Genomic DNA, 25,096 nt, shown 5'->3' on the forward strand with positions numbered 1-25,096 from the left:
TATCTTCTGCATAGAGATTTATGATAGATGACTTGTATATCAGAATCACTGAGAAGTCCTGCAATAAGGAAGTCTGTTAAACATTGTTCAACCCAATGTTATGCAACTTACTTGATTATGAGACTTTTTTTGGTAAAACATCAGTTAACATTCATGGAGCTATCATTCCATATATATACTTTCAAAATGCTGTCTCATTCTAGAACATCTTATTATCTGCCATTTGGAGAGAAATGGTTTGCTCCTCATTTGAAGATTTTCATGATAACTGAAGATTTCCAAGCTGGATCTGTAAAAATAGCATAGTAAAGACCTTCAAAAATGGGCCCCTCCATCAAAGCAATGAAAAAACTGGCAAAAATTGCCAATCAACTTTTTTAGAACTCTGACTTGAAGCAACCCTGGGTGAATTTATGCAAAACAAAACAGCCGAATCTTTGTAAGAACAGTGAGCTTTGTAGTGTTTTAACTTACCTTAGTCCCATCCCCCTTCCCCAGCTCAGTGGTCACCTTAAAAATAACAGCCCACATTCCTGGTACTGGGAGGAACAGACAGGACCTCATTCCCAAAGAACTGTCATTTTTTTGCCTGTCTATTGGTTCCCTGGAAAACCCCACTCAAATGGTTTGTCTTTATTTGACCTCAGTCAAACTCAGTGGTGCTAAGGGCTTCTCCTCAGGGAGCAATTGGTGAGAATTTTAATAGCACAGCTGCTTACAGCAATGGAGAACAGCTGACACAAACAATATACTAACCAAACAACTCAAAAGGAAAGGCTGAGAAATGATGTGTGCATTATGCTTTTAAAAGTTCCAACATATTCCTGGGAATGTAGAAAGCCATGTGCATAAGTAAGCCTGTATGCAAGCTCAGAAAATACCTGAGATGGCCCCAAATACTTGTCCCTGGCTGCCCTTGAGGCTCTGTGCAAGTAGGAAGTGGAAGCCAAGACAGAGTTGGAAACATTCATGCCTGGATGAATGTTGAAGGCGTTCCCCAATACACACAGAAAGTAGCTTGGTAAAGATTGGGGGAAGTAATGGTTCCAGATATTTAGGGAACATTCTGTCTAATCACTGGCTGACTACTAAGCTAACTGAGCAGAGACATCAGCCACCACACATGATAAAGAATGCAGACTTTAAAGAATTACTTCAGAAAAATCACTAAACAACAAACACCAACAAAAACTAAAAACAGAAACAACAGACTCTGGGGAGGAGGAGAATCTGATTTCCAGAATAATAAAAATTTTCTGATTGCTATATTATATTATTTCAAATGTCAAGTTGTTAACCAAAATTACAAGACATGCAAAGAAACAAGAAAGTAAGGCTCATACACTGGGGAAAAAAGCAATTAATTGGGCCAGCCCAGTGGTGCAGTGGTTAAGTTCGCGCACTCTGCTTTGGTTGTCTGGAGTTTGTAGGTTAGAATCCCAGGTGCAGACCGATGCACTGCTCATCCAGCCATGCTCTGGAGGCATCCCACAAACAAAATGGAGAAAGATGGGCACAGATATTAGCTTAGAGCCAATCTTCCTCAGCAAAAAAAGAGGAGGATTGGCATCAGATGTTAGCTCAGGGCTAATCTTCCTCACAAAAAAAATAATTAATTAATTAATGAATAAATACTATCCGGGAATAATTTCAGACATTGGGCTTTCTAGACAAAGACTTTAAATCAGCTTTTTTTTTTTTTATGAGGAAGATCAGCCCTGACCTAACATCCGATGCCAATCCTCCTCTTTTTGCTGAGGAAGACAGGCCCTGGACTAACATCTGTGCCCATCTTCCTCTACTTTATATGGGATGCTGCCACAGCATGGCTTGACAAGTGGTGCATCGGTGCGCACCCAGGATCCAAACCTGCGAACCCTGGGCTGCTGAAGTGGAGCACGCACACTTAACTGCTGTGCCACGGGGCCGGCCCCCTAAATCAGCTATTTTAAATATATTTGGACCTAAAAGAAATCATGTCTAAAGAACTAAGGGAAAATACGATAAAAATGTCTCACCAAATAGAAAATATCAGTAGAGAGAATTATAAAAAGAAACCAAATAGAAACAATGGAGTTGAAAAGTATAATAATTAAAATGCAGAACTCGCTAGAGGGGCTCAACAGCATATTTGAGTAGGCAGAAGAAAAGATTGATGAATTTGAAGGTAGGTTAATTGATATTATCTAGTCTGAGGAAGATGAAAAAAGAATGAAGAAAAATGAACAGAGCCTCAGAGACCTGAAGGGCATCTTTAAGCAGAAGAACATACACATAATAGGAGTTCCAGAAGGAGAGGAGAAAGGGGAAGAAAGAATATTTGAAGAAACAATGACCTAAAACTTCCCAAATATGATGGAAAACATTAATCTACACATCCAAGAAACTCAATGAATTCTTGGTAGGGTAAACTCAACCAGATTCACATCTAGACAAATCATAATCCAACTCTTGAAAGACAAAATCTTGAAACCAATAGAGAAACAACTCATCACATATAAATGATCCTCAATAAGATTAAAAGCTGATTTTTTCACCAGCAACTATGAAAGCCAGAAGTCAGTGGGATGACAAATTCAAAGTGCTGACAGAAAAAATACTCAACTAAAAATTCTATATCTGGGAAAACTATCCTTCAAAAATGAAGAAGAAATTAGACCATCCTTGAATAAACAAATGCTGACACAGTTCATTGCCAGCACACCTGCTCTAGAAGAAATACTAACAGGGCTCTTCAGGTGAAATAAAAGGACAATAAATAGTAATGCTAATCAACATAAAGAAATAAAGAGTACTGGTAGTAAAGTAAATATTTACTACATAGGTAAATAGAAAAGACAGTATAAATGTGTTTTTTTGTAACTCCTTATTTTTTCTACCTGATTTAAAAGAAATCTGCTTAAAGCAATAATTATTAATCTACGTTGATGGGCTCATAGTCTATAAAGATATAATTTGTGTCAATAGCTGCATAAAGGAGCAGGGAGCAACAGAGCTATATAAGATCAAAATTGTTGTATACTATTGATATTAAGTTAGTGATAATTTTTTTAATTCATTTTTTTCTGCAACACCATTTTTTTTTTGAGGAAGATTGGCCCTGAGCTAACATCTGTTGCCACTCTGCCTCCTTTTTTCCTTTTTTCTCCCCAAAGCCCCAGTAGATACTTGTATGTCATGGGTGTACATCCTTCTAGTTGCTCTATGTGGGATGCTGCCTCAGCATGGCTTGCTGAGCAGTGCACAGGTCTGAGCCCAGGATCCAAACTGGTGAACCCTGGTCTGCCAAAGCGGGACACGTGAACTTAACCGCTGCACCACCAGGCTGGCCCCAAGTTAGTAATAATTTGAACTAGATTATCATTATAAGTTCAGATGTTAATTGCAATTCCCAGAGCAACCATTTTGAAAATTATACCAAAAAATAAAAATAAAAAGGAAATTACCAGGGAATAAAATGGTAGACTAGGAAATATCTAGTGCCCTCTAATGAAAGAGGGCAGTAATGGTGGGATAGAGGAACAAAAGACACACAGACAAAGAAGACAAATGGCAAATGACAGACATAAATCCTACCTTTTCAGTAATTAGATATAGACAAAATAGACTTTAAGATAAATTAATAGAGACAAAGATATTTTATAATAACAAAAGAGTAAATCCATCAAGAAGATACAGCAATTAAAAACATATATGCACCTAACAACAGGGGGCCAAAATACATGAAGTAAATTTGATAGGATTGATGGGAGAAATAGATGTCAATAATATTAGTTGGAGATTCAATATCTCACTTTCAATACAGGATAGAACGATTAGAGAGAAGATTAGCAAGATAATAGAAGACTTGAACAACACAACCTAGACCAAACAGATATATATATAGAGAGAACACTAGTTAACCAATTAGACCCAACATATATATCTATATCTATATCTGTATCTGTATCTATATCTATCTGTTAGGTCTAGTTGGTTAACTATATGAGATATATAAATATATAGATAGATAGAAATATCTATACAGTCATGTGCTGCATAACAATGTTTTGGTCAATGATGGACTGCGTATGGGATGGTGGTCCCATAAGATTAGTACCATATAGCCTAGGTATGTAATAGGCTATACCCTCTAGGTTTGTGTAAGTACACTCTATGATGTTTGAACAAAAATGAAATCACCTAATGATGCATTTCTAAGAACGTACTGCCATCATTAAGTGATGCATGACTATCTATCTATCTATCTATCTATCTATCTATCTATCTATCTATCTACCTATCATCACTCCACCCGATAAATAGCAGAATGCACATTCTCAAGTGGACATGGAACATTCTCCAGTATAGACCTTATGTTAGGGCATAAGACAAGTTAATAAATATAAAAGGATTGAATCATTCAAATTATGTTCTTTGGCCAAATGGAATGAAATTAAAAATCAATAGCAGAAGAATGAAAATTCACAAATATGTGGAAATTAAACAATACATTACTAAATAACCAATAGGTCAAAGAAGAAATCACAGTGGAAATAGAAAATACTTTGGGATCAATGAAAATGAAAACACAACTATCAAAACTGTGGGATGCGGTAAAAGCAGTGCTCAGAAGAAAAGTTATAGCTGTAAACATCTACATTAAAAAAGAAGAACTCAAATCAATGCCCTCACCTTCTACTTTAAGAAACTAGAAAAAGGAAAGCAAACTAAACCCAAAGCTAGTGGAAGGAAGGAAATGATAAAGATTAGAGCGTAAACAAATGAAGTAAATTAATTTGGGAAATATTGCCATCTTACCAATATTAAGTCTTCTAAATTATGAACACAGGACATATTTCCAATTATTTGTCTCCATTAATTGTTTTCAACATCGTTTTATTCAATGCAATCTCCATAAAATTCCAACTGCCCTTTTTGTTGAAATAAACAAGCTGATGCTAAATTCATATAGTAATTCAGGGGACCCAAAATAGCTGAAACAATCTTGAAAAAAAAAGAACATAGATTGTGGACTCATACTTTCCAATTTCAAAACATATTACAAAGACAGTATGGTATTGGCATAAGGATAAACATATAGATCCATGGAATAAAACTTGAGCAATCGATTTATCAGTAAATAAACTAATGTATCTATAGTCAATTGACTTTTGATAAGGGTGCCAAAATCATTTAATGGGGAAAGAATAGTCTTTTCAACAAATATGCTGGGACAACTGGATATATACATGCAAACAAATGAATTTGGACCCTATATCACACCATATACAAAATTAACTCAAAATGAATGAAAGACCAAAAGCTAATACCTAAAACTATAAAACTCTTAGAAGAAAACATAGGTGTAAATATTCATGATATTGGACTAGAGAATGGTTTCTTAGACATGACAACTAAAGTACAGGCAATCAAAACATAAATTAATTAATTGGGCATTGGGCTTCATCAAAGTTAAAAACTTTCGTAAATGGAATGACAGTCTTATTCTGCTTGGGCTGCTATAACAAAACACCACCGAATGGGTAGCTTATCAACAACAGAAATTTACTGCTTACAGTTCTGGAGGCTGGAAATCTGAGATCAGGGTGCCAGCATGGTCGGGTGAGGGCTGTCTTCCGGGTTGTAGACTTCTTGTATCCTCACATGGTGGAAGGGACTAGGGAGCTCTGTGAGGTCTCTTTTACAAGAGCACTAATCCCATTCATGAGGGCTCCATGCTCGTGATCACTCTCAAAGGCCCTGTCTATTAATACCATCACCTTTGAGGGTTAAGATTTCAACCTATGAGTTTTGGGGGGGACACAAACATTCAGACCATAGCAGACTCTATCAAGAAAGTGAAAAGAGAGCCAGCCCTGATGGCCTAGTGGTTTAAGTTCGGTGCTCTTACTGCTTCGGCGGCCCTGGTCACAGGACCACACCATCCGTCTGTCGTTTGCCATGCTGTGGTGGCAGCCCACACAGAAGAACTGGAAGGACTTACAACTAGGATATACAACCATGCACTGAGGCTTTGGGGAGAAGAAAAAAGAGGAAGATGGCAACAGATGTTAGCTTAGAGTGAATCCTTCTCTACAAAAAAAAAAAAGAGAGAAAGTGAAAAGACAATTCACAGAATGCAAATCATATATCTGATAAGGGTCTTGTATCCAGAATATATAAAGAATTCTTTCAACCCAATAATAAAAAGACAAATAACCCAATTTAAAAATGAGTAAAAGAGTCAAAGAAGATATACAAATGGACAACAAGCATGAAGAGATACTCAAAGTTATTAGTCATTAGGGAACTGAATATCAAAATCACAAGATACCACTTCACATCCACTAGGATGTAATAATAATAATACTAATGAAAGGAAAATAAAATAATAAGTATCGATGAGGATATGGAGAAATTTGAATCATTAAACATTGCTCTAAAATAGTGCAACTGCTTTGAAAATAGTTTTACAGTTCCTCAAAAGTTAAGCTGACAGTTACCACATGACTTAGAAATTCTACTCCTAGAATTGAAAACGTATGTTCACACAGAAACTTATACATGAATGTTTCTAGCAGTATATATTGTATGATTCCATTTATATTAAATGCCCAGAATAGGCAAATCCATAGAAACAGAGAGTAGATTGGTCATTGCCAGGGGCTGGGGGCAGTTTGGAATGGAAAGTGACTGATAACGGATACAAGGTTTCTTTTTGTGGTGATGAAATCTTCTAGAATTAGATAGTGGTGATGGTTGCACAACTCTGTGAATATACTAAAAACTACTTTATTGTATACTTTAAAATGGTGAATTATCTCTCTCTCTCTCTCTTTTTTTTTTTTTTGTGAGGAAGATCAGCCCTGAGGTAACATCCATGCCAATCCTCCTCTTCTTGCTGAGGAAGACTGGCCCTGAGCTAACATCCGTGCCCATCTTCCTCCACTTTATGTGGGATGCCGCCACAGCATGGCCTGACAAGCAGTGCGTCGGTGCAGGCCCGGGATCTGAACCTGGGCCGTCAGCAGTGGAGCGCGTGCACTTAACTGCTACTCCATGGGGCCGGGCCATACCTTGGTTTTTAAAAGTATAAAACTAATCCCTGAGATGAACTCTTTTTTATATAATTATTTCCTTAGTCATTTTATACAATCTTATGCATTTATAGGCAAAGTATAAGCAATGCAATTGAACTCTTTGTAAGGTAATTATGCCAGAAGGCCCTTAGTGCGATGTCACTTACTACTGGGTGAAGCCTTCCAGAATATTAAGGTGCACAGGGCTCTTTGCTCCTCTATAAAATGACACCACAGCTGTGTATTTAGGATAATTAGACTTGTTTTTTCAAGGCTTTTCTGTGTCTTCTCGGTCGGCTGTCATTTCGTATCACAGAGGGATGCCTTCTCTGCAAACTTGATGTTTTTATTGGGCTCTTGGCTGGGGAACCAGATAATGAAGTACCATCTTAATGTTCCCAATATTCTGCTAGCTTATGTCTCCTAGGGAAGTTTCCTTTAACCGATTGCCCCTAAACCTTCTAGATTTGTAACTCCTCCTAGCCAAATGGCTGAACTCCCACTCGTCTACATTTTGTATCTCACAAAGACCCAATGATGTGTCTATCTCTCTGCAGATCCCAGCAACTGCCCTTGGCTTTGCTGTCTTTCTGCTCTGGCTGCCGCTCATGCTGTCCCTCTGCCTTTTTCTGCCCTGTTTCCACTTGCCATGTTGACGTGGCCACCATCAGCCCACCGTGGTGTCTGTTGGGACACCCAAACTGTGAAGCTGAACTACTCGTGACCTCAGCCACTCTGAGCTTCCTCTCTGCTATTCCTGATGGCATCTTCTGGGCCTCTGTCACTTGCTTATTTCTCTAGATGTTAGGGAAAGCTTTCTGTTTCTCAGGCATAGCTTTTTAAAAGCCATTCCCTTCTTTTCTTGAGCACCTAATGATGTAGCTCTTTCAATTTTACCATCTCTTGGGGTTTCTAGAAATATGCTCTTTTCATTTTTATTTCAAATGCATCTCGCCTCCAGAGAGCCAAGAAATGTGTACCCAGAACCACTGCTCCCTTATGACACTTGGGCCTTGTTGCACAGTCTAGCATAGGCTAAACTACTTTTAACTTAGGGTGTATATAAGGTCTGCTTGGGCTGCCATAACAAAATGCCATAGACTGGGGGGCTTAAACAATGTAAATTTATTTCTCACAGTTTTGGAGACTGAGAAGTTCAAGATCAGGGTGTCATGTTAGCATGGTTGGGTTCTGGTGAGAGCTCTCTTCCTGGCTTGCAGATGCCTGCCTTTATGCTGTATTCTTACATGGCAGGGAGAGAGAGAGAAAGCAAGTGAGAGGGAGAGAGAGTGAGTGAGAGAGCTCTCTGGTGTGTCTTCTTATAAGGGCACTAATCCTATCATTAAGGCCTTATCCTCGTGAACTCATCTAAATTTATTTACCTCCCAAAGGCCCCATGTCCAAATACCACCTCAATGGGAGTTAGGGGTTCAGTATATGAATTTCGGGGGGGCATAATTCAGTCTAGAGCAGGGTGATTTTTTGATTTTTGTCTTCAATGTTCCTGCTGTTCCTCCCTGTAATCTGGCTTCTATTGCAATACCCACTCCTTGATAGTCAGATATACCTACTTCTTTCTTACTGGGTTGCCGGGACCCCAGCAAGTCAAGGGATGTGACAAAATACTTGTTTTAAGTGATTCTGAATACTCTATCCAGCTACTCTTTGTGGTAGCCAGCTTCCAAGGTAGCCCCCAATGGTCCCCAGCTCCTGTCATTCACACCATTGTAGTCCCTTCCAGCACTATATCAGCCTTGGTCTGTGTGACCAATAGAATACGGCAGAAGTGATGGTATAGCACACACACCTGAGATTACGGAATTAAACACTGGCCTCCATCTAGAGCAGCTCTCTCTGTCCTTCTGTCTGTCTGTCTCTCTCTCCCTCTCTCATCACTTCCTCTAGGGGAAGCCAGCTGTCATATCATAAGGACACTCCAGCATTCTATGGAGAGGCCCACATTATGAGGAATTAAATTCTGTGGCCAAAAGCCAGTATAGAACTGACGCCTGCCAACAACAACAATGTGAATGTGCTTGGAAGCAAATTTTCCTACAGTTGAGCCTTTAGATGAGACTACAGACCTCCCAACACCTTGACTACAATCTCATGAGGCACCTTGAGCCAGAACCACTCAGCTAAGCTGTATGTGGATTCTTGACCCAAAGAAACAGAAATAATAATACATGGTTATTGTTTTAAGTGCTAAGTTTGGGGGTAACTTGTTGAGCATCGGGTAACTAATACACACTGGGAAGTGTTAGGGCTGGTATTATTATTCCCACTTATTGAGTAGGACATTGATGACCTCTGACAGTTGCTTCCTAAGCCCATATATCAAATCTGGTCCCTTTTATGGATGTATATTTTCATAAATATGTTCTTGAGCTCTGAATGGCCATCTTGTAAAAATATGAATCTATGACCTTTATTTTTGTTCTTATCTTATTCTTGGACTTTTCCAAATACTTGAAGTTGCTGTATACATGGCCTATGATTTTAAGAGATTAATTCTACTTCTTCACATCCCCCATGACACCTAGCACATTTAGGACACCATGAGGTCATTACTGGGGAAGCTCTAAATAATTCTTGGTTGCTTAAAGCATCTTGTTTGCCAAGGACACCTGAAAGTTTTTTTAAAGATAAAAATAATGAAATAAGAAACTAAAAGAGCTATTGGTTTGGAATGTGTGCAGAGTGAAGGGTCACAGGCACATCATTAATGACTGTTTGAAGCTTTACAACTTTTTAAATGATGCTTAAATTATTTCATCTCATGAAAATTGAGATTTTATATCAGTAAAATGAGAATAGTTTAGATTAACAGAATTTATAGAGAATCAACTTCCTAGTAATTATAAGAAGTCAATGGATTCCCCAGCTGCCAGGTATTATTACTGTTACTCTTGCAGTCAAGTGGGAGCGCATGGTGATGGCTGTGGTGTACTGGGAGCCATCGTGCTTTCCCGGAAACATTAAACGATGTTCTTGTACCTATTTGTTGTTATTGGTGTATATCTTTAAAAATTTTCAAATGAAAGACTGCTTTGTGGTTAAGTCTTCATTCCCCGGAACTACAAAGCTGAAGATTCCTAGAACAGACACAGCGTGCAGTTCCTGCCATTTAATTTAATCGGCGTATTTTAAATATATAATAAATTCAAAATAATTATGGTGAGCTATTGCCAATGCAGGATAGAAAACAATATCCAAGGCAAGTACCTCCTTCAGGGTAATCATCTGATTTGAGAAAAAAATATCATATACCCATGCAGAAATCTGAAGGGCACGCACAGTCTCTGAATGAAGAAAGAGATTGCTGTAGCTTTAAGAGTGGGGGTGGCTTCTTGGAAAAGGTGTCACCTCAGCCAGTCCCTGAAGGACTGGTAGGATTTAGGTGGGCAGAAAAGAGAAAAAGGAACTCCAGATGAGAGCAAATTCTTCCACACAGTGATTTTTTTTTTTTTTTTAACAGTTTACATTTGCCATAATCTTCCCTACACGTCAGGTCCTTGCCACAATCCTGCGAGGTGCTTTGGGCAGGCATTAATATTCCCACCTCCTGAATAGGACATTTTAAGCCAGAAAGTGACTTGAAGTTTTCCTAATGCAGGACGAGGGTTGGAAAATTATAGCCAGCTGTCTGTTTTTTAGTGTCCTGCAAGCTAAAAATGGCTGTTACAACTTTAAGTGGTTATATTTTAAATTGTTATGTAAGAACCACTATGATATATTTGATTTTGCCTCCTAGCCTGTGATTAAATACAAACTAAATCTTGCAAAACCTGAAATATTTACTATCCGACCCTTTAAGAAAAAGTTTGCTGACCTCTGATTTAGGATCTTCATAATCAAAGAAAACATTTTTAGTTATTATAATGAAATTGATATGGGTCTATTACAATAAACTTAAATATAGATCATCCTGTAAACATAGTTTTGTATCTGTTTCTTTTCCATCTAAACTTATACCATGTTCTCCTAATTATCCATCACTTTTTCAAAAACATTATTTTGATACTTGCTTGATATTCTTTTATATAAATGTGATATAATTAATTTAAATATTGCCCTATTGTTGAACATATAGATTGCTTCTAATTTTACTTATGAGGAATAACACAGTAAAAAATATCCTTGTACATAAATATTTGCATCTTTGATTATTTCATTGGTATAAATCCCTAGAAATAGAATTACTAGTTCGAAAGTTATGAAATGAACATTTTTAAGGATTTCAAGTAAATATTGCTGCATTGCTTTCAGAAAAGCTGTGCAGTTTATTCTTCCAATAGTAGTGTATGGAAGTGCCCAGATATGCAGGAAGCTAGATAGGAGCTGGGAGCAAGGTTACTCCACCAGGTGCAGCATCCTAATGGCTGGGCAGCAGCTCTTCTGACGTGCAGTACTCCCCCCGACCCTGACCGGGAGTAGCCCCAAGCCTTATTATACCCTCATTTGCATTGCAGTTTTGACCTCACTTGTGGGTAATCACCGCCATGACAGTTAACGGAGATGCCTATGTAAGGAAAGAATCTCCCCCTCCCGATGTGGAGGTGGAAACAATGCCCCCGATTGGCACACATTCCAAGACCCTCACCCACCCCTGGACCTGACCTTCCAAAACCACTGACCACCACCACTTTGGCACAGTTGCTCCCCCTCAAGCCTGCCCACCCCTCCCTTTAGGGGTGTACTTTCACTTTGCTAATAAATCCTCCTCTGTTAAAACTTCTGCTGTGTGTCTACTCTCAAATTCTTTTGTGTCTGTGGACCAAGAACCTGGGACCACACCGCACCAAGCTGACAGGTGCTGGTGACAACACCATTGGAAACCTTAGTGCTCTCTTAAATTATATAGCCAACATTAGGTAGTGGGTGTCTTATTTTAATTTGTTTTCTGATGATTCTTGACATAAAATTTTTTAGTATCCTAAATGGCATTTTGCATTTCTTGATTTATTTTGTGTGGGTGTGTGTGGCGGGGCTCCTTTTACTACTTAAGTGTACATCTTATTTCATAGATTTGTAAATATTCTTTGTAGATGTTTTGGTATTAATGCTTGGTCTTTAAAATGTTTTGTAGATATTTGTCCAAGTATATCATTTTATGAAAAGTTTTTCAGTTGATTCTCTTGCGTTTTCTTGATATATTGAGTACATTTTAAGGTAAAATATATGAGTATATACAAAATATGCATGCTTTAAAATGTGTTACAATGATACACACATATAGTGCTTAAACTTGAAAACCTCATATTAAAGATAATATATGAGACAATCATCTATCAATTTGGGAGAGTCACACAAAGTCCTTTATGGAACTCATCTGCTCTAAGGTGGTGGTTTAAGGTGTGACCCATCGATTGTTCTAGAAGAAAGATAATGATTCTTCCTGTGGAACTGTGTGTGTATTAGATACAGGGTCCGGAAATGGATCTGAATAGAAAAACAGGGCCATATTGAATAGACATGACTGCAAACTACCTAGGTATTTTTCACACGTTTACTACAGATGTATTTACTACAGATATATAGCACTCTATTTGCAGATCACTGAGCCCACGAACTTCTGTTGGATTTACAAAATTGACATGCTTCCACCCCTGTTTGCTACTTCACCAATGCCATTCTTCCTTCTAATTATACTTCTGTCCATCATCTCCTTCATAATTTATGCAGCAGTTGGTAAACTTGTCAGAGTCCTACACATTTTTATATGAGAAAAATCAAATAAAGCAAATAGAAAGGAAGACATAATAAATTTATTTCATCATAGCCTTGAAGCCTAATTTCAATTTAGGCCCAATTTGTCATTTATGTTTAAGCTCTGTCACAGATGGAAGGTGTCTTTCTCTCTCTTTCTGCCTTTGTTTCTTTTTGTCTTTCATCTGTGACTATCTGGATAAAGATTGTGGTTATGATTCCTTGATCCGCATACTATACATATTTGAATTTCTCTTATAAATGGCTGAAATATAATGAAGAAAACAGTGAATAAAGGTATGCTGGGGCTAATGATAAGCCACTCTTAGATTTTTACTACTGATTTTGTCTGCTGAGACAAAAGTAGCTCCCTTGGGTGATGTAGAACTAATCAAAGTATTCTGATCCAGCTAGAACCGCAGTTCTCCCTGGCTTCCCTGAATGACAGACAGGTCAGGTCAACTCCCTAATTAGGAGATTTTCTTCATTTTAGAAGGAGGCTGTGTCTCCAATTACACTGAAATGCAGCAAAAGCTCCAGAGAGAGAGCTTCATAAGGATAGAATGTTGCCAACAGGCAGAACTGAAGACACTTTTTTTCATTGTGGCTTGTTTCCAAAGTCCAAGATCATGCTAATTAAAGCACAGAGGTGAGAATGACCCCAGATTTAAGAGCTTATTTTGCCGCATTTTCAATATCTTACTGACACTGAGATTCTAGGCTATGTGTTTCCTGGTAACTGTGGCAACATCCCAATTTTTGTTGGCTCTCCTGGCACTCTCTTATAGGATTATCTGCTTCATGCCTCGGCAGTATCTTACATGTATATTTTACTTCAATATCCTAAATAAAACGTTCAGGTAATTCACATGTGAATTCAAAATCAGTTACGTTGCATTCTTTACTGCACCCAGTACTTCAGTGGTTTAATTTATGGAGAGGGGATCAGGTAGGTAAGCATACGACAGGCGCTTGGACTCTCGGGTCTCATTGTTTTATTACAACTCTAGGGGCAACGGTACCTCTTGAGCAGAGCCTGGCCTATTTTTGCAGGATTTACTCAATTATGAGAGAAAAGAATGTTCTAAAAGTGATAGTGATGGGGACTTCCAATGGCAGTTGAATAATTCAAGAGGAACATGTTACAGCGATATAAAACCTGACCCTACACTGCCTTCCTCACATGAGAGAATTTGTCATCTCAGAAGAAAACATGAAACACCATTCTTGTGCTCATGAAAACTCTCCATAGAAACCTGTGTCTGCATCCTGTGGTGCAAACAGGAGGTTTTTACGTTATCATCTAGGTTCAGGCCAGAAATGGAGGAGAGCAATCATACAAAAACGAAGTCATGTCCACTCACTCACGAATAGACTATCAGGAAGGGCAGGTTCCTCTTTTGTGTGAAGCAATAAGATCTCTAACTAAAATGTTCAGGAAAAGACTCATTTCATTCCTGTGCAAGTAATCTGAATCATTTGAGAGGCAGGATTGACTTAGAGTGTGAACTTTGAAGCCCAATTCCCTGGTCCAAACCTCAGCTCTTTATTAGCTGTGTGACATTGGGTAGGCACTTAAACCTCTCTGTGCCTCATCAGTAACATGAAGATGAAAATAACAGCACCTACCTCAGGATCGTTGTGGGGATTGAGTTAACATAGGAAAAGATTTAGGAGCCTGGTACATAGAAAGTGCTCTGTAAGTGTTAGGCATTATTATTTACTTATAATACTATTAAATTTTTCTTTATTCCAAATAATTAGTATTGTTCACTGTACATAAACTCATGCTACTGATTTAAGGAAAAGTGGTTATTTTTTCTTTTAATAAGCATGTATTTCAAAAGAAAGCAAAACAGTATTATTCAGTTTGAGAAAACCCATTATAAGGAATTTTGAATTTTCATAATTATTACAGGGAAGACTTCTTTCTTAGATGGCACCACTTTAATCCCTCACTGGAACCTAATGAGATATCAGAATTTCAGTATTTGTGGATATTACCATGAAATTTAAAGTACCTCCAATTTTTCTGTGTTATTAATTTGAAATTAGAGAAAATATCCATTTTAAAGATGAGGACAGAAATGAGAGTTTTGTGTATGTATGTTTCTTAACATTGAAAGGTGCAGATTTCTTACTAGCTCCATGTGTTCTCACCATTACAGAAACCTGGAGAATTATTTTAGAGAAATTCTGTGGAAGCTTTTCCTTGCCCTTCTTAGTATTAAGAAGCACCCTCCTTTGCAACAATGTGGATGGATCTTGAGGGTGTTACGCTAAGTGAAATAAGTCAGACAGAGAAAGCCAAATACTGTATGATTTCACTCATATGTGGACGATTAAAAAAAACCTAACAAAACAAAACAACCGCATAGATACTGAGAACAGATTGGTGGTTACCAGAGGGGAAGGGGGGTACGGGGGCGGGCGAAAGGGGTAAAGGGGGATATTTGTAAGGTGATGGATGGAAAGTAGACTTTTGGTGGTGAACATGATGTAGTGTATACAGAAATTGAATTATAATGATATACACCTGAAATCTGTATAATGTTATGAACGAATGTTACCTGAATAAAGAAACAAACAAAAAACATATGAAAAAGAAGCAGCCTCCCTGGGAGGCTCTGTGAAATGGTCAAAATCTCTAATCCAGGTCGCCTTTGATGTGTGTTCAGGCCACATATACTATCTGCTTCTATCGTCCAGCAGTGAAGATCATAGGACTCAGGATTTAAATTTGAAAGGTGCTTGTCTTTGATGTTGGCATGGCCATCTCTGTACAGGACTATCTCATGTCCTGTTTCTACTCTTCTGAGATTGATGACTGTCCCTTTATGCAATGGGTCGGGGTAAGTGGAAATGTTTGCTACAAACCGCTTCCCCTGATTTCTCCTCTTTCTTGCTATTCTCCACTCTCAACTGTCTTCCTACAGCCCCCCATTTTTTATATTGAAATCTGTTAAGTAGTCTAACAGAAGAGTTTGAAATGAACAGAAGAATTAATGCTATTGGAGTGCATAAATATAATATTGAACATGGATTTTAAGTCAGAATTACTAAATTATTTTTAGGAAATTCAACCAGAAGGCCAATTTAAAATGTTGCTTAACAGAGATTTTTGACTTTTCTGCCTGTCGACTTATTTTCAATAATTTGTGTCTTTGAAGTATAATTTGTTGAGGTTGGTGCAACTGTTGAGAAAGATTCACTGGCATCTGTATGTTTTTAATCATCACGTCACAAGTGAATCTAATACGTGGCCAAGGCTGGAACCATTGTTTCAGGTCAGTGATTCTCAAATTTTTTGTGCATCAGAATCACCTGGAGGACTTATTAAAACACAGATTGGCGAGCCCCACCCCCGGAGTTTGTGATTCGGTGGGTCAGGGTGAAGCCTGGTGATGCTGATGCTGCTGGTTCAGGAGCCATCCATTGAGAACTAGTGATTTAGGTTATCCAGAGATCCCTCATCCTGGAAGAAGGTTTTTACTCTTGAGATCTAAGTAAACATTTGCTTAAGGTTATCAAAATCCCATGCCCACGATTTGGACAAGTTCTGGGGTGGGACTTATGCTCTCATGTCCCCTCCTGTCTTCTCTTGCCTCCTGGGCTCCTGCTCCCTCTCACATAGTCAATGTTAACTCTGCCTCTTCTTCTAGTTCCTTTGTGAGCAAAATAAACTTCAGTAAAAATGTTTCAGGGAACCCTAGGAGGGCCTTACATCACAGCTAAGAAAACAAGTCCTTCAACTGTCTCAGCAATAGTCTTCACCTCACTGGCTCCATCCTCTCTCTCTCTTTCCCTTCTCTCTGTCCTCTTCACCCACCTGTCAGGAGGAAGAAAAATCCATCCATGTCCAGGAAAAGTGGCAGAACTATCACATATTATTTCACAGATTCTTTTCTCCTACAAGAGCCTTTCAAGGTACTATCCTAAACAAAGATGGTTCCCCTCCAGGAGTAATTCTGGTGCCAGATGTTGAGATGATGATTACTTTCACTTCATTATTATTAAATACACATCAAAATGATAACACCATAATCATTACCTGGATTTTTCTACTATTACCATTTCTCTAAGAATCTCAAAATGAAACTCTGACATCTTTAGATCTTTGCCCCTGTCATCTTTACTTTTTTGCTTGATTTTTATGGTCTGGAAATTTTATTAGGTGTGTCTGTTGTGTATATTTCTTTCAGGAAGTTCCATTTGCACTCTCAGCCTGGTTGGGATGGCAAGGGCAGTAGGTGAGGAGGGATGGGGTAGGGTTAGTGGATATGCAAGGCCAGGGTAAATTTAAGGGTTGAATTTTTGAAAACTTTGTAAAAAGTGCATTTAAATTTATTCTAATAACTTTTCCTCCTCTTTCTCCTTTCCAGAGTTTGTTCATTGGCTAATAATTGTCATATTAGTTTGGAATGTGTGAAACTCAGTTTCTGCAAGAATGTCACCCTGGTTGTGGTTAAAAAACTTTGCAAAAACTGTAGACGGTAAAAGAACATTGATTTTGCCCACTTGTGTTTCTTTCAGTCTGAAATGTCATCACAAAGGAAGAGGAAATCTGATATTAGCTGTGCATTGGTTGTGTTTCTTTGTAATTCCTCGTGGTTGTTTCCATTTTATTAACATAGCGTTCTAGCAATCATTAAATATTACCCAGAAAATAGCTTCTGGTAACTTCATTTAAGACTAAACCAAGTTTTCATGACCTCTCAGCAGAAAATATATTAGTTCCTTTATACTTTGGATTTTATTAAAAAGTTCATAAAAAATATTTGGAAAAACTTAAATGAAATACCATTCAGTTATGTTGGCCTCTGTCCTTTGAATACCATTTATTAGAATTATACACTAATCCGGGGAAAGAAAAACATTTCTGGAGTTATCCAAGTTGAAGTTACCATTTCAAGTGTCCCATATTTGAAGAAGTCCCATATTTGATTAGTCCTACTCCACTCTGTGAAACCTGAGCTTTTTAAGTGAAATCTAAGATTTTTATAATGAATTATAATCTTTCATGAAATGGGGAAATTCATAGAACAAATACTTCCATGTAGAGCCTTGGACTTTTGTAGGTTTCAAAACAAACAAAATAATGGAACAGTCTGAGAAAGTTTGGTTTGCCAATTGTAAACATCTTATAAAAAATTAACTAATAATTTGGTTATTACTGGAAAACATGAACCGAGAGCTTGAAAGACATAATGAAATCGACATTGTTTAAAAAAAAATCCTCTCTAAAGGTATGGCATTCTCAACAAATATGTTGGTGGGCAAAGAATTCTGTCTTTTTTCAGTATCTCATTGTGTGGTGCAATATGTGACATCTTCGGGTTTTTTTTTTTTTTAAAGCCAGCTTTCTCTTTTATTCACCCATCTTCTATAACGTTCAAGACTTGCAAATTAAGGAATCCATGTAACATCATTAGAAATGCTGATTCTGTATTTCCAATTACTACATTAGGAAAAAATTAGTGTCCTAGTTCATTGCTAAGCTGAGACTCTCGGGTATTGGGGAAAACAGCCTTATTTGAATATTTCACCCTTTGCATACTGAATTATTGAATGCTTTCCAGAGGAATAGGACTGGTTTTAGAATTTTATAGATCTCTTTCTGACTGATCTAGTTTGCCTCATTTTGTACTTTTGGGAACAGGAGCTTTAATCTTTTTTAGTCTAAAAAAAGAGATTAATATTTTAACATCTCCTCATATTATAGAATTGGGAACTACTTTCATGCTGCATAGAAATGTACATTTTTCCATTATTCTGGATGAATATAAATGTATCTCTGACCTAACAATGCACACACTGAATTCCCTGGAGCTAAAAGTAATTTTGGAGGGTTTGAAATCAAATTCATAGGTTTCCCTAGGAAGAAATCCATTGTGGTCTTGGAACATGATCTGTCTGTTGTTGGAATATAGGTTTGGGAAAAAGTTGAGTGTGTCCTAAGCAGCTCTGAAATAATTAGTAAATTTATAAAAGGAAATATTGACATAATTATCATTACAGTATTACCAAAACATTAAAATGAACATACTTGCCTAATATTTGTGTTTAATTATTTATAATTTATAAATCCTACCTACTTTCAAAAAGGCTTTGGGACTATTTATACTTACACACACAGATAGCTGCACAATTCAAAATTATTCTAAAAAAATATTTGATCATATATCAGCTAAAGAAAGAAGAGAAATGGAATTGAGGTCAAGCTGAGGACCACAGTTTAATACTAAATGTAAGTTGGAATTTGGTGGCAGGTAAGGCAAAATGGGAAACACCATGAAATCATGGTCCTTTTTGCCTTCTACAAGGATGCCTGGCAATTCTTCATAAAGGGCAAAATTAATACATTCTAAGAAGACTTTATCATAGGATCCTTCTATAATACTGAGAAACTGAAGAACTTAATAACAGTCAGACAAAATTGCACAGGATTCTATAGATGCTGGCCAGTCGGTATTTTCTTATTTTTAAAAATGTGAAATGTTACCATTAATAGAATTTCCAGAGTCTTCCTTGATTCTATCACTATTTCCTTGTGATGACTTGACTTCTTTCCCTGTAGGTTGAATTATTATGTGTTTATTGGGTTTGAAGAATTTTTAGAGGTGCTGAAGGTAGAGGACTGGTTTGAAAATAAGGAGATGCTTTGCCAGTGCGTTAACTTGTGCTATGAGAATAAGTGAAACATGCCCTACCCTAACTTCTTCATATAGAGCAGGGTTGGCAAACTTTCTCTGTAAAGAGCCAGAGAATAAATATTTTAGGCTTTGCAGGTCATATGTGTCTGTTGCAACTACTCAGCTGTGCTCTTGTAGCGTGAAAGGGAATGGGCATGACTGTATTCCAATAAAACTTGGGTATCTCTCACAGTAGGGCCCAACACCCTTTCCTTTGGAATACAGCTTGTCTTTAACTTCAGGTATTCTCATCAGACCCTCAATAAAGTGACAAATTTAAAAAATATACTTGTTATTCTCAAGTTTGATGCTATCTTTCTCCTTTGAAAAACATAAAGTATTCATCAACGTTATTTGACAAACTTTTCATGCATTTATCAAGCTTAGAATCTAGGCTCAATTGTATCCACTCCACATAATCTGTGGTCTTTTCTTTTTTTTAGATTAAAGATTCTCCATCTCTATGGCTGCATCATCACTTCTGACCTGTGCAAAATAAAAGAAGCTTACAAAAGAGTCAAAGTATTTCATGATATTTCTACTCTTACCTTCTAACATTTTCAGGAAGATAGAATTTTTAGCAACAAAGACTTTGAAAATATACTTAGTTAAATATGCCCAGAAATTTTCCCAATTAAAGTGAAGTAAAATTATTTTTGAATTTAGATGGAGACAGACAATCAAGGAATAATTGCATGTGAAATTTTGACATCTCATACAAAAATAATGCATTTCGGTATGCCAAACACCCCCCCAAATGATAAAGTAAAAAAGTACGAAATTATAATATTGGTACTTTCTTACTTGTTTATGATGTAAACTTGAGGAACATTAGCCCTGAGCTAACATCTGTGCCAATCTTCCTCTATTTTGTATGCGGGTCGCCACCACAGCATGGCTGACGAGGGGTGTAGGTCCACTCCCAGGATCTGAAGCAGCGAACCCGGGCTGCCGAAGAGGAGCGTACCGAACTTAACCACTATGCCACAGGGCTGGCCCCTGTAATGTAAATTTTACCTGAGATTACTAATTGGCACATTGCAATCTACTTTTCTTCAGTCACTCAATGTATTATGAGGGAAGAATAAATCAGACAACTCTGGAAGGAATATTTTCTCTTTTATACCCCATAAATATGTAATTGTATGCACTGCAGTTTTACATGTACTTCAGCAATGTCAAATGTGGTGTTGATTTCTGCAGGACTTGTGTCAGGGTATTGCAGTGGCTTCTAGGTAGCCCATGTATCCCATGGGTCCTTTCTCAAACTGCAGACAATGCCACACCCTTGGACTTGAGTCTCTGTGGAGAATATTCCTCGCCAGGGAAGTAGTTGTGCACTGCCTTCGTCTGGGCACTGACACTGAGATGAGGATTCAGGTGAATGTGGAAGGTTAGGGGAGCTGGGTAGGTAGAACTGGGAAGGGAAGGGGGATAAGCAATGGTGCAACAGTGACATCAAGCAATGGCACCCAGCGGGTGACTTTATCTCAGTCCTACTGCTGAAGACCGTGCAGGTCAAGAGTTGTTCTACCTAGAGGGCAAGGGAGCTGGGGTCTCCAACCCACCATTCGTTGTTCAAGGTCTACTTTCATAGGAGGTACAAATTACCAGGCACAGGCAAAGCAAACTCTAGCAGCTTGAGGGCATACTCCAACAAATGACACAGGGGCTGATTATAGGGTGGAAATGCACAAGGGATCTGAGGGAATGGGGCAGAGCAAGAGAGCATCTGCCACTGCAGCAAACTTGAGTCAGGTGATCTGGGTTGGAATCCTAGTTCTACTAGCTGTGTGATTTTAGTCATATCGTTCAATTTGAGGTTTAGTTCTTTTGTCTCTGAAATTGAGAAACCTACCTCATGAAGAATGTTTAAAGGATTAAATATGATTGCATGGTGGCAAAAAAGGGAAAGGATCCTGGGCAGAGGGAACAGCATGAAGGAAGTATAGAGTCTTAAAACGGTGCTTAATGTTTGGGAAACAGTATGGCTGGAGAGCAGGGCACATGTGCAATAGGTAAGGGAGTGGGAATGGGGTCCTGGGAGGACACTCAGGAGGGAGGCCTAATCTCTTTTTGGAAGGTCAGGGAAATGATACCTAAGTTGCAGTCTAAAGCAGAGGAGGAGGATGTGTGGTCAATATGGTGCACTGAGCTGAAGTGAGAAATACTCCATCTCACTTCAAACATATATAGAGAGAGGCAGAAAAAAATACAACAGAAAGGGTGTGATATGATGCAAAACTCAAAGCAAGGAAGATGTGTTGGATTAAAGATGGCCACATATTCTTTACTACTCCTCTTGTTGAGATGTGGTGACTATTTATTCTCCCCTTGAGTCTAGGTTGGCCTTAGTGACTAGCTTGACCAATAGAAGGTGGCTGAACTAACATTCTGGAACTTCTGAGGCTAGGGTACAAGAAGCCTTGCAGCTGTGGCCCGAGACTCTTTGAACACTCATTCTTGGAGTCCTGAGGCACCATGTAAGAAATCCAACTCTCTTGAAGGAGAAACCATGTGAAGAAGCCCTGAGACCACATGGAAAGTGAGAGTTGGATTAAAATTTGAAAATTTCTCAATATAATTCACCGCATTAACAAAATAAAGAAGGAAAAGAACCGTGATCATCTAACTAGATGCTAGCATCTAACAACATGCAAAATCTACCCATAATAAATATTCTCAACAATGGAGGAATAGAGAACTTCATAAACCCAAAAAAGGGCATGTACAAAAAAAACCTTATAGTTAACGTCACAATTAATGTGAAAGATTGAATGATTTCCCTCTGTGATTACGAACAAAGCAAGGAGATCTGTTCTTAGTACTGTAATTCTACATTGTACTAGGAGTCCAAACCAGTGTAATAAAGCAAGAAAAAGAAATAAAAGACATATAGATTGGGAATGGAGAAGTAAAACTATCCATTTCTTCCCACAGATGACATGATTGTGTATAGAGAAAATCTAAGAATTCCACCAAACACCCGCTAGAACTAATAAGTGATTTTAGCAAGGTCTCAGGATACAAGTTCATCATAATAGCAAAATCAATTGAATTTTTATATGCTGGCAACAAATAAGCAAGAGATATATCATTTTCATTAATCAGACTAAATATTAAGATATCAATTCTCCAAAAATTGACGTATAAGATTGAACACAATCACAATGCCAGCATATATTTTTGTATAAATTTAAAAACTGATCTTAAAATTTATATGGAAATTCCTAGGGCCAGGAATATCCAAAAAATTTGGAAAAAGAATAACAAAGTTGGAGGACTTATAGTACTTGATTTTGAGACTTACTATCAAGCAATGTAATTAAGCCCAGATGGTGTTGGTGAAGAGATAGATATACAAATCAATAGGACAGAATAGAGAGTCCAGAAATAGGCCTACACATAAAAGGTCATTTGATTTCTGACAAAAGTAATTCAATGGGCAGAGGACAGTTTTTTCAAAAAGTAGTGCTGGAAGAACGAGATATCCACAAAGAAGAAAATAAACTTCAACTTTCAACTCACCCAATACACAAAATTAACTCAAAATTGGTTGTGGATGTGATAGTAAATGATAAATCTAGATTTCTAGAAGAAAACATAAGGACTATCTTTGCAACTCTGGGTAGACAGAGGCTTCTTAGATGGGTCACAAAAATATAAACCATAAAATAAAACATTGATAAATTTGGATTTCATCAAAACTAAAACCATCTGCTCTTCAAAAGATACCATTAAGAAAATAAAAAGACAAAGCACAGAATGGGAGAAGATTTTCAAATACATATAAATGATAGAGGACTTGTTTCCAGAATATATAAAGAACACTTACAAAAATGGCAACCCAATAAAAAATGGGCACATGATTTGAAAAGACATTTCATTAAAGAAGATACAAGAATGGATGATAATGCCCCTTTCTAGGGCAGAGTAACTGCAGTGTACAATATGAAAAGTTGTACAACATCATTAGTCATCAGGGAAATGCAAATTAAAACCACAATGGGATACCAGTACACATCATTAGAATTGCTAAAATTAAAAAGACTGATGCCACCAAAGGTTGGCGAGAATATCGAGTAACTACAACTCTCATACACTGCTGGTGGGAATGTAAAATTCCAATCACTTTGGAAAGCACTTAGTGGCTTTTAAAGCTAAAAATATACCTACCATGTGATCCAGCAATCTAACTACTAGGAATTTACCCAAGAGAAATGGACACATATGTTCCTTCACACAAAGACTTATATAGCTAAAGCAGCTTTATTCACAACAGCCAAAAACTGGAAATACCCCAATGTCAATCAACAAAGTAATGGATAAACACACTATGGTATATAAAAGCAAATGATTGGTAAACAAATGTTTGCCATGCTCTAGAGAGACAAGGGGACACAGAGAGGACTTTGATCAGACAGGCCTTGCTAAGTTTCCCCCAGTCTACCACACCTAGCTCATGTTCTTTGTAGATATCTCTCGGGATAGCCCTTCTTCTTGGAACAGTCCCTTTATCTAAATTCTTTTAGGCAGTGAACAGGGAAGTAAAAAGAAAAATTTCTTGAGTCTTTTGTTTCTTAAAAATAATCAGCCTAAAATAATCCTCACGCCAAAGGGAAACATTTTGGGTGGCAAATTTTTTTCCCCTACAATATATAATACGAAATGTAAACTTTTGTCTCAACTGAGAGGAGCACCATGGAGGAGACACACAGTTTGCTAATATGGGAAAATGACATCAGAGCTTTGCTTGGTCATCACACAATGGGATTAAAAGTTTGAAACAACACTTCTCACTCAGTTCTAGGACTAAAGGCCTACTCTGCTCTGGTGTGAGAAGTGGTGTTTGGAGCACTGTTTGGAGCATTATAGAGATATGTAATTTTTTACAATGAAAGATTTACCAAAGTCTGATAACTGCCCACACATACACATACACAACACTGCTATATACTGATTACAGAAACAACATACAATCAAAGAGGAAGTTCAACAGGGTCCATAATGCTTTATTTATTTATTTTTTTTGTGAGGAAGATCAGCCCTGAGCTAACATCTGTCACCAATCCTCCTCCTTTTGCTGAGGAAGACTGGCCCTGGGCTAACATCCATGCCCATCTCCCTCTACTTTATATGGGACGCCGCCACAGCATTACTTGACAAGGGGTGTGTCGGTACGCGCCAGGGATCCGAACCTGCGAACCCCAGGCCGCCATAGTGGAGCACTCTCACTTAACCGCTAAGCCACCTGGCTGGCCCTCATAATGCTTTATTTTTAAAAAAATAGATCTGATGCAAATATGATAAAATGTTCACTTTGCAGTTTCTGGGTATGTGGGTGTTATATTATTCTTTTCTCTTCTTTCATATTTACAAAAAGAGTAAGTAAATCACTATGATGTAAATTTGCTGATACATTCTTCTTTGTAAAATGTTAACAATTTTCCTATAACTCCCTTAGGAACAGTAAGCCATGAGAGAACTATGACTCAAGTTCTTGAAGGGGTGCATATGTTTGAGGGGGTTCCTGAACCCACTAATTGGCCCCTCAGTGGTATGCCATTACTTAGATATCCAGTTCCATCTTAACAGGCTTATCGAATCTTTCTAGGGCAGAGTAACTGCAGTGTT

The 25,096-nt window shown here is 37.8% G+C and overlaps 1 long non-coding RNA gene across 1 annotated transcript in view; it reads right to left on the reverse strand.

Annotated features, from left to right (window-relative positions):
* The window catches only part of LOC131419964 (uncharacterized), a 128,588-nt gene extending 128,298 nt beyond the window's left edge, over nucleotides 1-290 (reverse strand). The window contains exon 1 of the long non-coding RNA XR_009223412.1: nucleotides 112-290. This is a non-coding gene — a long non-coding RNA (uncharacterized LOC131419964). The remainder of the gene's footprint in view (nucleotides 1-111) is intronic.
* Between the last annotated feature and the right edge of the window lie 24,806 nt (nucleotides 291-25,096).

This window comes from Diceros bicornis, chromosome 22 (assembly GCF_020826845.1).
Source record: "Diceros bicornis minor isolate mBicDic1 chromosome 22, mDicBic1.mat.cur, whole genome shotgun sequence".
NCBI lineage: Eukaryota > Metazoa > Chordata > Mammalia > Perissodactyla > Rhinocerotidae > Diceros > Diceros bicornis.